General features: G+C 43.0%; 1 pseudogene; it reads right to left on the bottom strand.

Annotated features, from left to right (window-relative positions):
- Positions 1-20,666, bottom strand: part of LOC148140070 (E3 ubiquitin-protein ligase TRIM69-like) — a 79,423-nt pseudogene that overhangs the window by 10,336 nt on the left and 48,421 nt on the right.

A 20,666-nucleotide genomic window follows, 5' to 3' on the forward strand; every position in this document is an offset into this window, starting at 1 on the left:
GCGTAGATGGATTGGTTAGTAAATTTGCGGATGACACTAAAGTCAGTGGAGTTGTGGATAGTGCTGAAGGATGTTGCAGGTTACAGAGGGTCATAGATAAGCTGCAGAGCTTGACTGAGAGCTGGCAAATGGAGTTTAATGCAGAAAACTGTGAGGTGATTCACTTTGGAAGCAGCAACAGGAATAAAAATTATTGGAATAAAAGGTACAGGAATAAAATTAATGGTAAGATTCTTGATGGTGTAGATGAACAGAGAGATCTCAGTGTTCATGTACACAGATCCCTGAAAGTTGCCAACCAGACTGATAGGGTTGCTAAGAAGGCATTCGGTGTGTTAGCTTGAGAGATTAAGTTTCAGAGCCACAAGGTTGTGTGCAGCTGTGCTTGGAGTATTGCATACAGTTCTGGTCATTGCATTATAGGCAGGATGTGGAAGCTTTGGAAAGGGTGGAGAGGAGATTTACTCGGATGTTGCCTGGTGTTGCGGGAAGGTCTTATGAGGAAAGGCTGAGGGACTTGAGGCTGTTTTCATGAGAAGAATATTGAGATGTGACTTAATTGTGACATATAAGATAATCAGATGGTTAGATATGGTGGAGAGTGAGAGCCTTTTTCCTCAGATGGTGATGGCTAACATGAGGTAACATAGCTTTAAATTGAGGCGTGGGAGATATAGAACAGATGAGAGAGGTAGTTTCTTTACTCAGGGAGTATTAGGGGTGTGGAATGCACTGCCTGCAACAGTAGTAGACTTGCCAACTTTCAGGGCATTTAACTGGTCATTGGATAAACATATGAATGAAAATGGTATAGTGCAGAATAGACAGGCTTCAGATTGGTTTTCATAGGATGGCGCAACATCAAGGGCCAAAAGGCCTGGACTGCGCTGTAATGTTCTATGTTCTCTGTAAGACTAAGGGGAACCCTATTGCTGTTGCAGGGTGGGAAAGAGAGGGATACGTGCGGAAGTGTGGGAGATGGGCTGGTGCAATTCAGGGCCCTGTCAACAACATTGCTGGGGAATCCTCCGTTGAGAAAAAAGGTGGACATTGTAGACATGTACCCTAGACATTTGTGGGAAACTAGGGAAGTGATTGCTGCACCCCTGACTGAGATATTTATATCATTGATAGTCACAGGTCAGGTGCTGGAAGAGTGGAGATGGGAAGGGAAAGCCAGGGAACTATAGACCAGTGATCCTGATATCAGTGGTGGGCAAGTTGTCAAAGGGAATCCTGAGGGAAAGGGTTTACTTGCATTTGGAAAGGCAAGGACTGATTAGGGATGGTCAAAATGCCTTTAAGCATGGCAAATCATGTCTCATGAACTAGATTGAGTTGTCTAAAGAAGTAACAGCACGTATTGATGAGGGATCAGCAATGGACCTGATCTACACAGATGTCAGTAAGTCCTTCAACAAGATTCCTCATAGTAGACTGGTTAGCAAGGTTAGATCTCATGGAATACAGGGAGAACTAGCCATTTGGATAAAGAACTGGCTCAAATGTAGAAGACAGAAGGTGGTGGAGGGTTGCTTTTCAGACTGGAGGCCTTTGACCAGTGGTGTGCCACAAGGATTGGTGCTGGGTCCACTGCTTTTCAGCACACAAATAAATGATTTGGATGTGAACATAAGAGATATAGTTATTAAGTTTGCAGATGACACCAAAATTGAAAGTGTAGTGGACAGTGAAGAAGGTTATGTCAGAGTACAACTGGATTTGATCAGATGAGCCAATGGATCAAAGAGTGGCAGATGGAGTTTAATTTAGATAAATTAGAAGTGCTGCTTTTTGGAAAGGCAAATCTTAGCAGGACTTGTACACTTAATGGTAAGGTCCTGCGGAGTGCTGCTGAGCAAAGAGACCTTGGAATGCAAGTTCATAGTTCATTGAAAGTGGAGTTGCAGGTTAATAGAATAGTCAAGAAGGCATTTGGTATGCTTTTCTTTATTGGACAGAGCATTGCGTATTGGTGCTGGGACGCCATGTTGTGGCTGTACAGGACATTGGTTCGGCCACTTTTGGAACATTGTGTGCAATTCTGGTCTCCCTTCTATCAGAAGAATATTGTGAAACTTGAAAGGGTTCAGAAAGGATTTACAAGGATGTTGCAGGATTTGAGCCATGGGGAGAGGTTCAATAGGTTGGGGCTATTTTCCCTTGAGCATCAAAGGCTGGGGGGTGACCTTATAGAGTTTATAAAATCACAAGGGATATGATAGGATAAACAGACAGGGTTATTTTCCCTTGGGGTGAGGGCATCCAGAACTAGAGGGCATAGATTTTGGGTGAATGGGGAAAATATAAAAGAGACCTCAGGGATAACTTTTTCATACAGAGGATGGTGTGTGTATGGAATGAGCTGCCAGAGGAAGTGGTGGAGGATGGTAAATTCACAACATTTTAAAGGCATCTGGATGTGTTTATGAATTGGAAGGGTTTAGATGGATATGGGCCAAGTTTTGCCAAATTGGACTCTATTAGATGAAGGTATCTGGTCAGCATGGATGAGTTGGACTGAAGGATCTGTTTCTGTGCTGTACATCTCGATGACTCTATGATTCTAAGTATATACTCTACACACAACCAACAGGATCAATGTTATACACAAAATACCATGTGAAGACTGCCAAAAACACTACATGAGTAAACAAATAAGGGGCTGGAACAACACAGCAAGCCAGGCAGCATCAGGAGGTGGAGAAGGCAATGTTTTGGGTATAAATCTTCATTGGGCAAACAGGAAGGAAATTAGCCACTAGGGTTCAAAACCACAAACTAGCCAGCAAGTGACATGATCACTTAGCACTTATGTCACTTCACATTGACAATGACAGACACCAATTCGACTGAGACAATATATCCATTCTAGGACAAGCCAAACAGAGATATGTCAGAGGAATTCCTGGAAGCCTCACACTAATCCCTGAACTCCATTAACAAATAGGAAGAGTTGGACCCCATTTACCAATCACTAAGATACAAAACCAACAACAAAACTGGAAATGGTACCATCAACCCTAGCAGAGTGGGACAGAACACCAACACTTCATCTAAGGCACCCTGATGATGTTACTGAGAATAGGGATGAAACATCTGTGAACTAACTTACCAACTCAGCAAGGAAATTAACAATCTGTTCATAACCTGAGCTACAAATCTTTGCAAATACGCTGAAGAAAGTTCCTCAAAATATTGTTCTGTGTCCCAGAATTAACAACACCTGATGTGAAGGTTTAAACTGGTACCTGAGAGTCCCTGCATAACTGGATTTATCATCAAGAAAATGAATACATGTGTTTACCTGGGTGAATGGTGTGTATCATTTCTCTCCAGACTGTGTACTGTAAAGGGCCAGAGAACTTTCCAATAGACAGAGAGGGATCTGCAGCTGAGAGTTTGTTCTTGTTGTCACTAACCCTATGAATATTGAACAGATTACGTTATAAATTATTAAACTCAAATCATAAATTATTTCAGTATTGTTCACATTTCAGTCAATGGGCGAAAAAATGTTCATCTTATTTTTGTAAATTGATCCAAACTGAATTCAATAATACAAGGGCAAGGATTGGAAACCCCCCAGATCCAGAGAAATGTCCATATCCCACTAACAGATCAGTTACTGATACATCACATTGCACCATGTGTCATACATGGGTGCCACAACCCTCCGAGAATTTTGCTGCTCTATTTCTGACCTCTTGACCATCTCTGATTTTAGCCTCTCCCCCCCAACCCCCATTGGAGGTTGGACTTTCAGTTGCCGAATGCCTCAGCTCTGGAATTCCCTCCCTGAACCTTTCTATTTCTCTGTTCCTCTTTCCTCCTTTAAGTTGCACTAAAACCTGCACCAATGACCTGGATTAATAGTTCAGTGTGACTTTTCTATAATTTCCAACACACCTGTAAAGTACCTCAGAACATTACATTACATTAATTAGGATTTAGTTTCTGATTTTGGAATTATTGTACCCTTTATAAAGTCTAGGTGCAATTAGTGTTGTAAAAAGTGAAACAAAATAATTCTCCCTTTAAACTCTGACTGCCTCGGTTTGGTCAGGAGCCATGCAGGAACAGGGATGGCCATTCTCTGGAAACGTGGGCCCTGTCTCTCTCTCAGGGTCAGGAGGAAGGGCACAGTCACACAAACAACACAAATCAGGGCAGTGATCACTTCCAGCCTGAGAACCAGGTTGTGCTATATCCAGGCACCCTGTCATTGTTCGCAATATCATGGAACAGTTTTATCAAAGCTAATACTGTTTTAACCCTGTAACAATCTTGTTATCAGAAAAAAAACACTTGTTTATGAACCATAACTGGAGTTACTGTCACCCAATAAATGACCTTTTAGAGCTGCGACAATAACAAGGAAATAACCCCATAATAACCCGTCCCTGAGTTATTGAGCAAACTGTGCAGAGTTTCAGTAAAGAGCATGTCCTACCTTCTCTTCTGACAAGCTTCCTCCTGAAAGAAATGAATCCCAAACATTGAGGATGGCAGTAACAGATTTCAGGAGGAGACAGACAGGCTGTTGAAATGAACAGGCACAACGCGGAAGTGTAAAGTGATATATTTTGGAAGGAAGACTGAGGAGAGGGTAAAATAATCCGGTATTCCCGAAACGCATCAGAGTGTAGAAGCGATTAATTCAGTGACAGTGTCGCAATAATCCAGTCATAGATTGACTTGAATACTATATTTTTTAGCAATTGCTTTATTAATTAACAAGTACCATGAGTTTTTTTTTGTAACTGGGTGAAATTTCCATTACCTAACCTGGAATATATTCCCTCACCGTCAAAAATATGAGCTCGTCTTTTTGCTCCATCTGTTTCTGCAACTTTGAGAGTTCCTCCTCAATAGAATTTAAATTCTCCTGAATCTCTCGAAGGGTTTTCTCCATTGGTTCTACAATCCTCTCCTCTTCTTCCCTGAGATCTCTGAGTAAACGCTGCTCTTTCTCAGTGAGAATCTGGTGAACTCGGATGTGATGTGGGTCTGCAGACTGCTCGCCTGCTCCTACCAAATGAAATGTGAAACCTCATTAATGTCCCGCGATAAAGGGAACAAAACTAACCGAGATCCCAGAGAATCAGCACAGGGAGAGCTCACCCTCACTTCGGAAATCTTCCGTTTCTGGGTCAGTTCCGCTTGTTGAACCGCCGATTTTTTCCCTGGAAGAGAGTCCAAGGAAGATTTTATCTTTTTCTAGGATTTGGAGAGAAATTACAGAGTTAGATCCGTTAGTTCAGGTGTTGGATCAGGAATGTGTGAAACGCGCAGTTCGTGACATATTCTCTCTTTTACCTTGTAGATTTCAACAGCCTCATTGATCGGCAGGAAGCGGTGCTCTCTGTGTTCCCGCGAATCTCTACAAATCAGACAGATCAATTTCCTGTCAGTTTCACAAAACAGCTTCAGATCTTCCTGATGTTTCTCACAGTGAGGTTTACTTTCCTTCTCTTTCGGATCCAGCTTTAATTTTCGAGCCTCCTCGGCCAGATTCGCTATGGCCCGATTTACCCTGAGGTTTCTGTCTGGAAACACCTCTCTACATTCCGGGCAGGAGTTTATCTCCTTCTTTTCCCAATTCTGGGTGATACAGGAGCGGCAGAAGTTGTGTCCACATTCCAGTATAACCGGATCGGTGAAGAAATCCAGACAAATGGGACAAACTGCCTCCTCGGTCAGTCTCAGGAGCTGCTGTCTGGAAGCCATGATCAATCTCAGCACTTCCTGATTCAAACTGTTCCCAGTCTCACTGTTCCTCCGCAGGTAAACACGTTCAGGTCATCGATTTCCCGATGAATTTCACTGCAAACAATTATTACTTTCCACTTTATTCTCCCGATATTCTGACAGAGACGAAACGAAACATTCACATATTGAAGAAAAAAACGCAACTCGAACAGGGAGAGGGAGTCGGGAGGGTGAAGACCCAGGAGGGGCAGAGAGAGAGAGAGACAGAGAGGGGGCGGGGGTGAAGATGGGCGGGGAGCGAATTTTCCCTGAATTTTGCTGAACTCACTGCCCACGACAAACCCTCTGGTGCAACCCGGTGTAAGTTCCAGATCACTGAGCTGGGTTGTGTGAATGACTGCACCCGCTCACCCTCAAACACAAAGTATTAGATATCGAGAAAATGAGATGACAGATGCAGAGGCAGTCTTTCTGGGGATCCGGTCTGTAAGACTCATATTTAAATATCGTCTTTCACTAAGCTTTATCAAGGTAAAATCACACAACACCAGGGTATAGTCCAACAGGTTTATCTGGAAGGACAAGCTTTCGCTGCTCCTTGTCAGGGAGCTAGTGGGGCAGGATCACGGACACAATTTTTTTGGAAAAGATGTAAATATCACACAAATGTTGCGATGTATTGAACAAACCTAGATTGCTGTTAAATCTATCATCACTTAAAATAGGTGGCAGGTTTCGATTGATTAATACGTAAATCCCAGAACTTAATTCAAGTCACAGTCCCGAGATAACTTTCGGTTTTATTATTAAAATAAAGCAGCATCTCAGCTCAGACAATGCCTGAAAGGTGTGAGGTTAGAGTGTGTCTGTATTCCAACCGGGAGGCAGACTGATTTTGCAGCAGCAGCGGCGGGAGCGGGGAGAGTGAGGAGCTGGGTGGGGGCGGTCGAATTGCGCTCTGGGAAGGTGAGGGAACTGAATTATTTGGGCTCAACCCTCCCATTCCCCTCCCCACTCTGGGCTCGCCTTCATTCTCCACACCCCTCTCTCTCATACCACCTTTCAATCTCATTTCCTTTCTCTCTCTCTCTCACCTTTCCTCCCTTCCCATCCATCCGCCTTACCCATCCTTCCTCATCCCTCCACTCTCATCACACACTGCACTCTCCCTCACTCACTCCCTATCCCTGACTATCCCCTCCTTCAAACTCCCCCTTTTCAGATTCACCTTAACTTACCTCATCCCGCTCCCTTCATCGCTAACCCCTCACTCCCTGCTCCCCTCACTGTCTCTGGCCCCTCTCTCTGACGGTGTTATTTGATCTCTCACCCAGCTCCAGCCTCTCTGACTCTGGATGCGAACACAGCATATTCCCGGCTCATCCTGTCTGAGGACCGGACCAGTGTGAGACTCGGAGACACAGAGCAGCCGCCCCCTGACTCCCCGGAGAGATTTGATCCCTGGAATGAGTCCTGGGATCAGAGGGATTCACATCAGGGAGACATTGTGTGGCTGATTCACTGAAGAGGTTATTTTGCCGCCACCTCCCCCTGGGAGACCCCCCTCTCCCCAAGTGTGAATCCCTGGAAAATCATAGTTTTCCTGGACTGTGAGGGTGGACAGGTGTCATTTTACAATGCGGACACCATGTCCCATCTCCACACTTTCACCCACACTTTCACTGAGAAGATCTTTCCCATCTTCAATCTGGGGGGGAATGACGACGTGAAAAACTCCGCCCCGCTGACAATCTGCGGGATTAAAGGGCACTGACAGATCCATCTCATAATTTCATCGTCCCCCTGCCTCCTGCCAGCTGTAAACTGATGGGGGTCGGTCTCAGTCACAGATGGAGAGAGAAACCAGGTTAAGATTCCAGGAATAAACCCTGTATCGGAACTAGGAACTGAAAGATCGACAAGAAGCAGTGTAGGGCTAGGGGAAAGAAGGAGGGGGAGAGAAGAAACAAATAGAAGCTCAGGGGTCCAGCTAATCATTTCTCCCGAGTGCAATTGAGGAACTCATGGGGGCTGGGTGGTGAGGGATTGGAAGGGAAATTGCAACAGATGCCAGACTCTGTAAATTACCAGAAGTTTGTCTTATTCTAGCGTGGTGAGGTGAGTGTGGAAGCCCTTGGCATTTCAGCCACATTTCATTAATGAAAATTAAAAATTTCACAACACCAGGTTATAGTCCAACAGGTTTAATTGGAAACACTAGCTTTTGGAGCGCCGCTCCTTCATCAGTGTCCAAATCATGACGTTTCATCGAGTGTGGTATCAAGGAACCCGAGCAAATCTGGAGTCCATGGCAAGTGGGCGTGGAGGGAGTCAAACTTTCCACTGTTCACCTGGCACAGGGAAGATGAACATGAACGTCTTCAGTTGCTTCATAGTGACCTTCCCTCAGTAATTAGGTCAGAAGTTGGTATGTTCGATGACTGTGCAATCTCCAACACTCTTCATGACTCCGCATATTCTGAAAATTCACATGTACAAATGCAGCAAGACTTTGACCAATATCGAATGTGAGAAACAAAGCTCACTCACTAAACAATTGCAGTCCGAGACAAAAATCTGAATCAGTAGTGTCCTTTATTGGTTACACTTGCAAGTGGGTGCAATGTCCAATGCCTAATACGGCATTAGACAAAATACACATCATATTTAATAAACTTTCAGAATTTGTACTATTTGAGCTTACGTCACTCATTTCCCTAAGACTGATCCCACAACTTCTGTTTATCTGGCCTGTTTTCCATGACAAATGCCTATCTCTGGCTCCCATAAGGTTGTTTGACATCATTCCACTGCAGGTCATTGTTAGGCATATCCTTTCTTTATCAGCATTTATTTCTCTCTGCAGGCCACTTTGACCTTCATAATCTTTGTAATTAGGGTTTGTTCCTGTGTCCCCGTACAAGTGGGAAAACAGATGTTTTTCCTACTGTCTTATCTGTTCGCCCATACATCTACCATTGTTCTGTAATCACGTCTCATGCTAACATACAGTTTTTAGCTGATTATATATTTCCTCATTCTTATTAATTCAGCTCTCAGCCGAAACAATCACAAACTAATGTGAATTCATTCACTCTGTATCAGAACTTATAATTGTAGAAATAACATTAATTCACCTATATCCCACATCGAAGCTAAAGCTGACAAGTGTGAATTCAAATTTGTGCCATACAAATACCGAGTCATGACCTTCTCCAATGAGAGTCAGTCCAGTCACTGTCCATTGACATACAATGCCTTCATTGAATTCCCTGCTGAAAACAGCGCAGGGATTACTATTAACCTGAAGTGCAACAGGCCTCACCATATAAATGCAGTGGTTTTCAGATCAGGTCAGTGGCTCAGAATACTGTGAAGTCATGCACCTCCCAATTTCTAAAAACTTGTCACTTATCTGCAAGGCACAAGCCAGGAGTGTGATGGATCCACCTCACTTGCCTGTGTGGGTGCAGCTCCAACAATACCCCAGTAGCTTGACACTATCCAAAACAAAGCAGGCCATCTGACTGTCCTACATCAACAAATACCCTGCTGCCTTCACAACCAATGTTCAGTAACAGCAGTGTGTACTATTGACAAATGGAACTGCAGAAATTCACCAAACAGCCTTGGACAGCACCTTGCAAACCCACGATTGCTTCCGTCTAGAACGACAAAGCAGCAGATACATGGGAACACCACCACCTGAAAATTAGCTCCAAATCGCTCACCAACCTGACTTGGAAACTTGTCACTGTTGCTGAGTGGAAACCCAAGAATTCCATCCCTCAGAGCGTTGTGAGTCTACCTACAGCACATGGACTGTAGTGGTTCAAGAAGAGAGCTCACCAACTTCTCAAGGGCAACTAGGGATGGCCCAGAAGGCAACTCATCTTTCCTTTGAGCAAGTAAAAGAATGAACATCTGTGAACATTTCCAACATCAAACTTCCCAATTCTCACCTTCTTCATAGCAATGAGGATTCTTGATTGTTATGGTTTTCAGCAGGGAGACTCTGAATTACCTTTGGTAGGAGGGATTGGGAGGTGGCAAACCAGTTGCTGCTGTGATATTTGGCTCTCTTCAGTTTTAACTCAGATAATGAGCAAGTGCCATTTTCGTGCTACCTGGCCCAATGAGTGTTTCCATCATTTTTAGGTTAATGTCTGCAACTGTGATAAACCTGTCAATTTCACTTCGTTGGAAATCTCATCATGCTGCAGCAATGTCCTTACATGGTAAAGTAACTGACAAAGTGGACTGGATTTGCACAGGTCTATGAATATTGTTATTTATAGTTAGTAATATATAAATCATTAGTTATTGTTAATATGTAAATATTGTCATATTAAGGTAGGGATTATGTCATAAAATTGAAATAAAGGAAACAATATGATGCTTTTAAAACAGTAAACAGGACTTCAGCCTTTCCAACATTTATGTGGTGTGAGACTGCAGTGAAGACTGATTGGACTATCTGTATTGGATGTGATGTGCAACTCATTGTATTGATCAGGGCATCCACAGATAAAGTTTCTCACTGTGGGTTGTAGGAAAAATAGTGTTACTTCTGCAATTCTAATTACTTATACAAAATAAATGAACTCACACCAGTGTGTAATTGTTTTAGCCAAGAGCTGAGTCAACAAGAATGGAAACTATGTGGAGGAAATACATAATTGTTTTTGTATTAGCTAAAATTGTATGCAAGAGTGAAACGGGACTGCAAAACAATGGTAGATATTACAGGCGAATAGATAAGATGCTGTGTGAGGAGGAAGTTATGCTAGATACGCCTATTCAAACAGTAGGTATAAACATCTGTTTCCCACTTTTACAGAAACACAGGAACAAACCCCAATGAAAAGGGTCATAAGGATCAGTATGGTAGGGGAAAGTACAGATGGAGGGAGTAGATAATGATGAAGAAAGAATATGCCTAACAATGACCTACAGCGGGATGAGGTCAAACGACCTTGTGAGGCCAGATATAAGCATTTTGTCACAGACAATGCCGGATAAGGCAAGAGATAAACAGGAGTAATGGGGGCCGGTCTTAGGGAAGTGGAAGATGTCAACAGGGGAAGAGCAATGAAAAAAAAAGAAACCAAATTATATAAATGTTGTGTATTAATTGAATTTGGGGTGTGTATGTCCCTTGCCTTGTAGACACTGGACATCACACCCTCTTGCAAGAGTAAAATAAAGGACACTACTGATTCAGATTTTGTCTTGGACTGCAATTACTGAAGTGTGTGAGCTTTGTTTCTCACATGACCATGAAAATATTTGTTGGTGGAGTTAAAAAAATCATTTATTTCTGGTTTAATGTTCTTTCTCATCACTGTCCACTTTAGTGAAAAGAACCCCTGACTTACAAATATGATGTCATTTTGTTGATAGCATGATAAAGTACACTGTACATGCAGCCTTTTCAAATTTCTGTGTTATATTGTACTTGAGGTTGAGGAAGTGTGTCCTGATCACAGGTCTGCTTGGCACAGAGTCTTCAATCAAAAATGCTGCAGCAAAACTGAGCAAGAATCTATGTTTAAGAACAAAAGATGACAAGAATCAAAAGAATGATAGAGTTATTGACACAGCAAATTATCAAGTTGAAGAACACAGAAACAGCCCCTTTGGCTCAACTCGTCCATGTCAACGAAGTTTCCCAAACTAATCTAGGCCCATTTTTAAAATATGTTTTTGGAAATTTTCCTGAAACTTTCTACAGTTCTGGCCAATTTGTGACACTCATTTAACAGTTTGAAACATCGTTAATCATTTGGATGGCTCGCTGCTGTTTGTTTCTTTGTGCAGCAGGACCCGGTGCCGTTCTGTCTGCGACCTCCTTTGTTTGTTGGATTAGTTGTTCAGGATATTCTGTCCAGGATAACTGTTGCCTTTTATGTTTTGTTAACATTATAAGTATCTCTGGCTGTTGCTTTTGCATTGTGTTTGTTTAAAAATGTGTTGCTGGAAAAGAGCAGCAGGTCAGGCAGCATCAAATGAGAAGGATAATCGACGTTTCGGGCATAAGCCCTTCTTTGATGCTGCCTGACCTGCTGCGCTTTTCCAGCAACACATTTTTAAGCTCTGATCTCCAGCATCTGCAGTCCTCACTTTCTCCCATTATGTTTGTTGTCCATGTTTGTGACTGGAATTTTACTTGGCCAATGTACCCAGCATCCCTTGCTGTCTGATCACACTATAGTTCACCTGTATTTTAACAGCCAGGAACTTATCAAAACTGTCTTCCCAGCGGTGACCAGGGAATCAAAACTGAGGCCTGGAAAGCAAGCAGCCATTCCAGAAGGAACCACTACATGACATGAGCTGCAAGTTAAATTTCTTTTTCATCTGTTAAAGTTTTGTTTCAAATTGAAAAAGTCCACATGGATGATGTATTTAGTTTGCAAAACCAAAGCAAATATGGAATTTCATAAATGTTCACTGGTAGTTTCTGGAGGAAGTAGGGAGGCAGGAACAGATGTAAGTCACTCAACACATTATATCTGGTCACTCAGCACTATCATGGGCTGATCGAACACGACAATGCTTTTTACACACCCAATCCCCATTATCCAATACTTGAATGATAACCTGAAAATTATCAATTTCTACATTAATCATACTCAAGTATTGAAGTTCCACAGCCCTATGTGGTAGACAATTCCCAAGGTTCAAAACCTTCTAAGTAAAAAAAGAATTCTCTTCATCTTCAGAAAACAAGTGCCATCTCCCTTTATATTTTTATAGGCATGTGAGAAACGAAGCTCACTCACTTCAATAATTTCAGTGCGAGACAAGATCTGAATCAGTAGTGTTATTTATTTTGCTCTTGCAAGAGGGGTGTGGTGTCTACTGTGTACAAAGGCAGTCACAGACACACACACACACTGAATTCAAATAGTACACAATATTTATATAATTTGTTTCCCTTCTCTCCTCCCATTGCTCCTCCCCTGTTTACATCTCCCATTTCTCTAAGACCGGCACCCATTACTCTTGTTTGTCTCTTGCCTTATCTGGCCCTGTCTGTGACAAAAGCTTATTTCTGGCCTCACAAGGCCGTTTGACCATCTCCCTCTGTGGTCCATTGTTAGGTATACCCTCCTTCACTACCATCCGTTTCCCTCACTTATTATGACCTTATGACCTCATGACCTCTTGATTGTGGTTTGTTCTTGTTTTTGCAGAAGCGGGAAATACATGCTTATAACTCCTGTTTGTACGGGCATATCTAGCTTAACCCCCTCCCCTCATAGCACCTTATCTATTTGTCTGTAGCATCTACCATTGTTTGCAGGCACATTTCATTCTTGCATGCACATTTTAGCTAATACAAAAACAATTATGTATTTTCTTCATATAGTTTTCATTCTTGTTGACTCAGCTCTTGGTTGAAACAATTATACACTAGTGTGAGTTCATTTACCTTGCATGAGTAATTATGATTGCAGAAGTAACACTACTTTACCTAAATCCACAGGCATCTAGCCAAGAAACATCTTTCTGCATATACCCTGTCATGGCTGTAAGTACATAATAAATTTCAATGAAATCCTGCAGAATACAAACAATTTTATCATCTCTCTTCAAAAGACAATTCCACAATCCAGGAACTAGGAGAAAATGAGGACTGCAGATGCTGGAGAGTTGATAAAGTATGGTGCTGGAAAAAGCACAACATGTCAGGCAGCATTGAAGGAGCAAGAAAGTCAACTTTTCAGTTATAACCCTTCGACAGGACTGGCGAGGGGAAGGGCGCTGAGAAATAAATTGGGTGTGGTCCACCTGGGGACAGGGAGGTTGGTGATTGGTGGGCAAAGTTAGGACATGGTAGTGATAGGTCGTTGGGAAGTGTGGAGCAGATAGTTGGCATGGAAGATGGGCAGATAGGTCAGTACATGAAGGTGGAGCTGAATTGGAGTGTTGGATTGGGAAGGGGGAGGGGTGATTTAGAAACTGGTGAATTCTATGTTGAGGTCATATGGTTTTTGGGTCCAGGGGCTGAAGATGAGGTGTTCCTCTCCTAGTCTTCGGGTGGCATTGTGTAGGCGGTGGAGGAGGCCCAGAATGGACATATCTTCGGGATAGTGGGAGGGGGAGTTGAAGTGGATGGCCAAAGGAAGGTGGAGTTGGTTGGTGTGTAAGGACCAGAGACAAACCATTCCAAGAGTTTGTCCTCACTCTCTCCCATGCAGAGGAGACCACATCAAGAGCAACGGTTGCAGTAAATGAGGATTGAGGACACAAAAGTAAATTCCTGCCAGAATTTGTCTCGGAACTCACCACATACGTTGAAGACATCACCCATACTATCCACCTGCTCCTTGACTTCTGATTCCCTGATCACCAACACCTCATCTTCACTGTGGGCATCCAGTCCATCTACATCTGCATCTCCAATGAGGAAAGCCTAAAATCCCTCCTTTTCTTCCTCCCCCATCGATCCACCCAGTACCCCTCCAATGACACTCTCATTCAATTGGCAGCACTGGTCCTCATCTTTAACAACTTCTTCTTTCTATCCTCCCACTTCCTACAAACCAGAGAGGGGGCTATGAGAAGCCGCATGGGTCTTAGCTATGTCTGCCTCTTCGTAGGATACATAGAACAGTCCCTCTTCCATAGCTACACTGACACCATCCCCCACAGTTTCCTCCGCTACATTGATGACAGTATGATGCTATGTTATGCTCCCATGAGGAACTTGAACGGTTCGTTCGCCACACCAACAGCTGCCACCCTGACCTTAAATTCACCAAGATCAGCTCTGATGCCTCCCTCCCCTTCCTGCACCTCTCTGTCTCTGGCAACTGACTCAACACTGACACATACTTCAAACTCACCGACTCCCACTGCTACCTTGACTATACTTCCTCCCAACGCCTTACCCACCTGCAAAAACATGATCCCCTACTCCTCATTGCTCTTCCTCTGCTGTATCTGCTCTCAGGATGAGCAATTCCACTCCAGGACATCACAGATGTCCTCCTACCTCAAAGACTATAATTTCCCTTCCCCTGTGATCAACAGTGCCCTCAATTGTTTCTCCTCTATTTCCTGCACCATTGCCCTCGATACTCCAAACCCCCCTCAATCCCAACAAGGATAGATTCCCCTTGGTTCTCACATGCCACTCCAACAGTTGCCAATACAGTGTATCATACTCCGCCACTTTTGCCACCTACTGTCGTATCCCACATCAAAAATATATTTCCCTCCCCACTCCTATCTGTATTCCGTAGGGATTGTTCCCTTCACGACTCCCTTGTTAGGTCCATACTCCCAATCAGACCCCTCTCCACAATTGGCACTTCCCTTGCCACCAAAAGAGTGCAAAACCTGTGCCAACACCTCCCCCAACCACCCATTCCAACCCCACAACCCCCACTTTACCCACCTCACATCCATTCAAGGCCTCGAAGGATCATTTCAAATCTGGCAGAGATTTAGTTGTATAACCTTGAACCTCATTTACTGCAATGTTGCTCTTGATGTGGTCTCCTCCACGCTGCTGAACCAAGCACAAACTCACAGAACGGTTCAGGAAAATTTCAGGCCCTTACACACCAACCAACCCCACCTTCCTGTGGTCATCCACTTCAACTCCCTCTCCCACTCCCCCAATGACATGTCTATTCTGAGTCTCCTCCACTGCCTACACAAGGCCACCCGCAACTGGAGGAGGAACACCTCATCTTCCTCCTCAGGAGCCTACAACCACACAGTCTCAACATTGAATTCCTAGTTTACACATCTCCCTTTCCCCACCCGATTCCAAATCCTACCCTGCCTTAGCTCCACCCTTTTGACCTGATTTACCTGTCCATTTTCTTCCCACCTGTCTGCTCCACACTTCTTACTGACCTATCACCATCACTTCCTAACTTTGTCCACCTGTCACCATCCCACCTACCTTTCCCCAGTCCTACTACCCCATTTATTTCTCATGCCCCTTCCCCCCGTAATGCCTGAAGAAGGAAAATGCCCAAAATGTTGAGTGTCTTGCTACTCAAATGCTGCCTGAGCTGTTGTGCTTTTTCCAGCACTATGCGTTATCAATCCCACCAACAAGGCTACAAGACTGTCTCCATCTTTGGCAATATTATGGTGTACCTTTGTACTCAACGTCTCTTGCAACAAGGGCTAATATTCTATTAATCCTTTGAGCATTCTGCTGAGCCTGCAAGTTAGACTTTTGTGACTTATTGATACAGACTACATCCCTTAATGCATTTCGACATTCCAAGTGCTTACCATTTCAAACAATCTATGTCTTTCACCACCAAAGGGATGACTTCACAATCTATCATTTTATATTCCATCTTCTGTGCTTTTTTGTCAATTCAGTAAGCCTATCCCAATCCTCCTCAGCCTGCCTTACACCTTCCTCTTAACAGAAATTCTCACATTGCTTTGCATTGGTCACAATTATTAAAATATTATGTTTGATACTCACTTCAAAGTTTGTGCGAAGATTTGTAGCTCGGGTGCTCGTTGTTGTGGTTCTGTTCGCCGAGCTGGAAGTTTTTGTTGCAAACGTTTCGTCCCCTGGCTAGGCGACATCCTCAGTGCTTGGGAGCCTCCTGCGAAGCGCTTCTTTGATGTTTCCTCCGGTGTTGAAAGTGGTCTGTCCCTGCCGCTTCCGGTTGTCAGTTTCAGCTGTCCGCTGTAGTGGTTGGTATATTGGGTCCAGGTCGATGTGTTTGTTGATGGAGTTTGTGGATGAATGATACTCACGTTGAAATAACTGACCAATGTTGTGAACTGCCAGGGTCCAATTACTAATCTTTGTGAACCCCACTAGTCACAGCCTGACAATGTGAGAATGCCCTGTTTATTCCTACTCTGTTTTCTGTCTGTCAAGCAATTCTGAATGCACCTCAATATATAACCTCCTATTAAATATGCTTTGGTTTTATTAAAATAGTCTCTACTGGTGGATTTTGACAAAAGCCTCCTGGAAATATTAGGAAATTGTTTCCATCTGCTTTATTTGATCAATTTCATTCATAACATTTTCAAAACAAAATCCACATCTTCATAAAACCTGATTTTCCATTCATAAATCATGCTATTTCCAAGTGGATCATTATCATCCAAATGTCTATTCCATCCTTTTCATTGATTCCAGCATTTTCCATACTACTGGAATTTTTTATGTCGATGTTTTTATTGAAAGAAAGATTTTTAAAATAAAATGACAAAATTACAAAAAGATTATAACACCAACAAACCAACAAGAAAAAAATTATCCGATATGTACATAACAGCGAAAGAGAAAAACAAACAAAAACACAAACAAAATGTAACTATACTCGTGCAAAATAGACAAATAAGTAAATGAAATAAATAAATAAAACTGCTGAGCACAATGAAACATTAGCTCCTGACCTCCGAGAGCACTAAGTATTAAACACAAATTTATTCAAAATTCTTCCTTTGAGGACATCAAGTACACCACATCAGACTGTCATGGCTACACAAAAACCCAAGTTAAAATGGCAGATAAATCTACATCCAAATAGTTCAGAAAAAGCTGCCATAATCTCTGAAAAATTTCAGTTTTCTGGTGTACCATATTCGTAAGAAGGTCCAGAGGAACATGTTCCATCATAAGCCTATGCCAACCCGATAGACCAGGAGGGGTTTCAGAAACCCAACATATTAGCATAGTTTTGTTGTGATTCTGTTCGTCGAGCTGGAAATTTGTGTTGCAGACGTTTCGTCCCCTTTCTAGGTGACATCCTCAGTGCTTGGGAGCCTCCTGTGAAGCGCTTCTGTGTTGTTCTCCGGCATTTATAGTGGTTTGTCTCTGCCGCTTCCGGTTGTCAGTTCCAGCTGTTCACTGCAGTGGTCAGTATATTGGGTCCAGGTCGATATGTTTGTTGATAGAATCTGTGGATGAGTGCCATGCCTCTTGGAATTCCCTGGCTGTTCTCTGTTTGGCTTGTCCTATAATAGTAGTGTTGTCCCTGAGACAAGAGACACAACAAACAGTGAGACAAAATATCGGACCCTGATAACAAGGAAAAGACAAACACACAACCTCAACACCAAGGAGAGGGAAGCACTAAAAACACTAAGAAATGATAAGAACATAATCATACTATCAGCAGACAAAGGCAGAATGATGGTCATCCTGGACAAAGCAGAGTACATCCAGAAAGCACAACAACTACTTGCAGATACAAACTCCTACTAAAAGAGGGAGCTTGACCCCACCCCATAGTTCACCAATAGGATAAACAACACATTGAGGAATCTGCAAAAAAACGGACAGATAACCAGGTTTGACCTACAGAGAATGAAACCTGAAAGCAACACCACCCCCAGATTCTATGGACTACCTGAAGTGCACAAACCAGACATCCCATTCATTGTATCACTACCAGGAACACCATCACACAAACTGGCGAAAGAACAGCAATAGAAACTGAAACACCTGATCAGTGGATCCAGACACTCTATACAGTCAACACAGGAATTCTTGGACAACATCAGAAATATACACATAGACAAGGAAGAAACTATGGTCTCATTCGATGTAACGGCACTGTTCACCTCTCGACGAAACCCTAGCCAGAGAAACAATAGCCAACCTGCTGGACATACAGAACAGACAACAAGACGGGGAACCTATCAACAAAAACTGCATACTCAAACTACTGGACCTGTGCCTCACAACACACTTCGCATTCAACAACCAAATATATGAACAAATCAATGGCACACCCATGCAGAAGCTGTAATGCAAACTTTAGAACAAACAGTCTTACCCAAATTCAACCCAAACTCTGGGTCAGATATGTAGATGACACATTTGTAATAATTAAAAACAGCAATAGAAAACACACATCAGATCATCAACGCCATACTCACAGGAATCAGATTTACTAGAGAGGAAGAAAAGGACAACCAACTCCCATTCCTAGACATGAGAGAACACTGAACGGAGAATTCACCACAAAGGTATACAGGAAAGCCACACACATAGATCAAGTCCTGAACTATGAAAGCAACCACCCCAACACACACAAAAGAAGTTGTATCAAGACGCTGTTCAAAAGGGCCATGACACACTGCAGCACACCAGAACTGCAAAAAGAGGAAGAAGAACACTTCTACAATGCATTCGCCAAAAACGGATACCCCCGCAATTTCATCAACAGATGCCTAAGGGAAAGACAACGGAATGAGGACATGCCACAACCCAAAGGACTAGCCATGTTACCATACATCAAGAACATTTCTGAACTGACAGCCAGACTACTATGACCACTAGGACTCATAACAGCACACAAACCAACAGCCACCCTCAGGCAACAACTCACCAGGACAAAGGACCCGATACCCAGCATGAGCAAAACCAACGTAGTGTACAAAATCCCATGCAACGACTGCACAAAACACTACATAGGACAAACAGGAAGACAGCTAACGATCCGTGTCCATGAACACCAACTAGCCACGAAACGACACAACCAGCTATCCTTAGTAGCCATACACACAGATAACAAGCAACATGTGTTCGACTGGGACAACACTACTATTATAGGACAAGCCAAACAGAGAACAGCCAGGGAATTCCTAGAGACATGGCACTCATCCACAGATTCTATCAACAAACACATCAACCTGCACCAAATTCACTGGCCACTGCAGCAGACAGCTGGAACTGACAACTGGAAGCGGCAGATACAAATCACTCTAAATTCTGGAGGAAACAACACAGAAGCGCTTCACTGGAGGCTCCCAAGCACTGAGGATGTCACCTCAAAAGGGGACAAAACATCTGCAACACAAATTTCCAGCTCGGCGAACAGAACCACAAAAAACGAGCACCCAAGCTACAAATCTTTGCACAAACCTTAGCATATTTTTCCTTGCACAAAAAGTGAGATTATTAATCGTTTCTTTTTCCCATGAGCCTCCAGAGAAGATAATATTGGGTATGTCCAGGAGAAGAGAAATAGCATCCAGCTTAACCTTTGCCCCCAAGACCCTCTCTATTACCCCTGCCACAGCACTCCAACACGTACGGAGCCTGCGGCAAGACCACAGACAATGAGCGAGTGTACAGATACTTATTTTACACATAGGACATAATGAAGATACTCCCACCTTAAATTTTGAGAGATGGTCTGGGGCCAGATGGACTCTATACAAAATCTTCAGCTGCTTGGCATGGACCCTATTCAGATAGAAAGCTTCCTTGCATTCTCGCAAATGTCCCCCCATGCCTCCAGAGATCTCTCTCCAGGAACCCACAAAGCCACTCAACATCTTCTGAAAGATCACCCCCTAACATATGATAAAGAATACTAACAGAGAGAGTAGTTTTAGCATGAAGTATCCTTTTCTCCGTAACAGATCTGTTGGACTCGGTTTTTGAATAAAATCCTTGACCCGAAAAAAGCAAAAATGATCTTTACTAGTTAGAACATATTTATGGATTATTTGGTCTAAAGACATCATTAATTCACCTTCAAATAAATTACCCAAACAGAAGGTTCCCCCAGCTGCCCAAAGCTGAAATACAATGTCCATTATCCCCGACTGAAAACCCAGAATATGAGCTATAGGGGTAAGAAAGGACGTTTTGGACACATTACCTTCCCTCTGCCACATTGCCCTCCAAGCCTTAATAGTATTGGTAATTCTTGGATTACTGCAACATTCCATTATTGTGTTCATTTTGCCTCAGAACAGCATGCTAATAAGAGGGCATTTTGTCTGGGAGGCCTCAATGTCTAGCCATATTGACGCTGGGTTACAATAAAACACTTAATTGTTATCTTTTAATGTCCGGGAAATCCACTCCCCCCAACCCATGAGGCAACTGTAATTCAGACAGCTTGATAAGCGGTCACCTGCAGCACTAAATGAAGGAGCTTAACCATCCATTAAGTCTCTGGAATGTTTGCCTTAGAAAAATGAAGGGA

Source organism: Chiloscyllium plagiosum, unplaced genomic scaffold (genome assembly GCF_037043375.1).
Source record: "Chiloscyllium plagiosum isolate Xiang-an unplaced genomic scaffold, Cpla_swu_hap1 HiC_scaffold_35, whole genome shotgun sequence".
In the NCBI taxonomy this organism is placed as follows: domain Eukaryota; kingdom Metazoa; phylum Chordata; class Chondrichthyes; order Orectolobiformes; family Hemiscylliidae; genus Chiloscyllium; species Chiloscyllium plagiosum.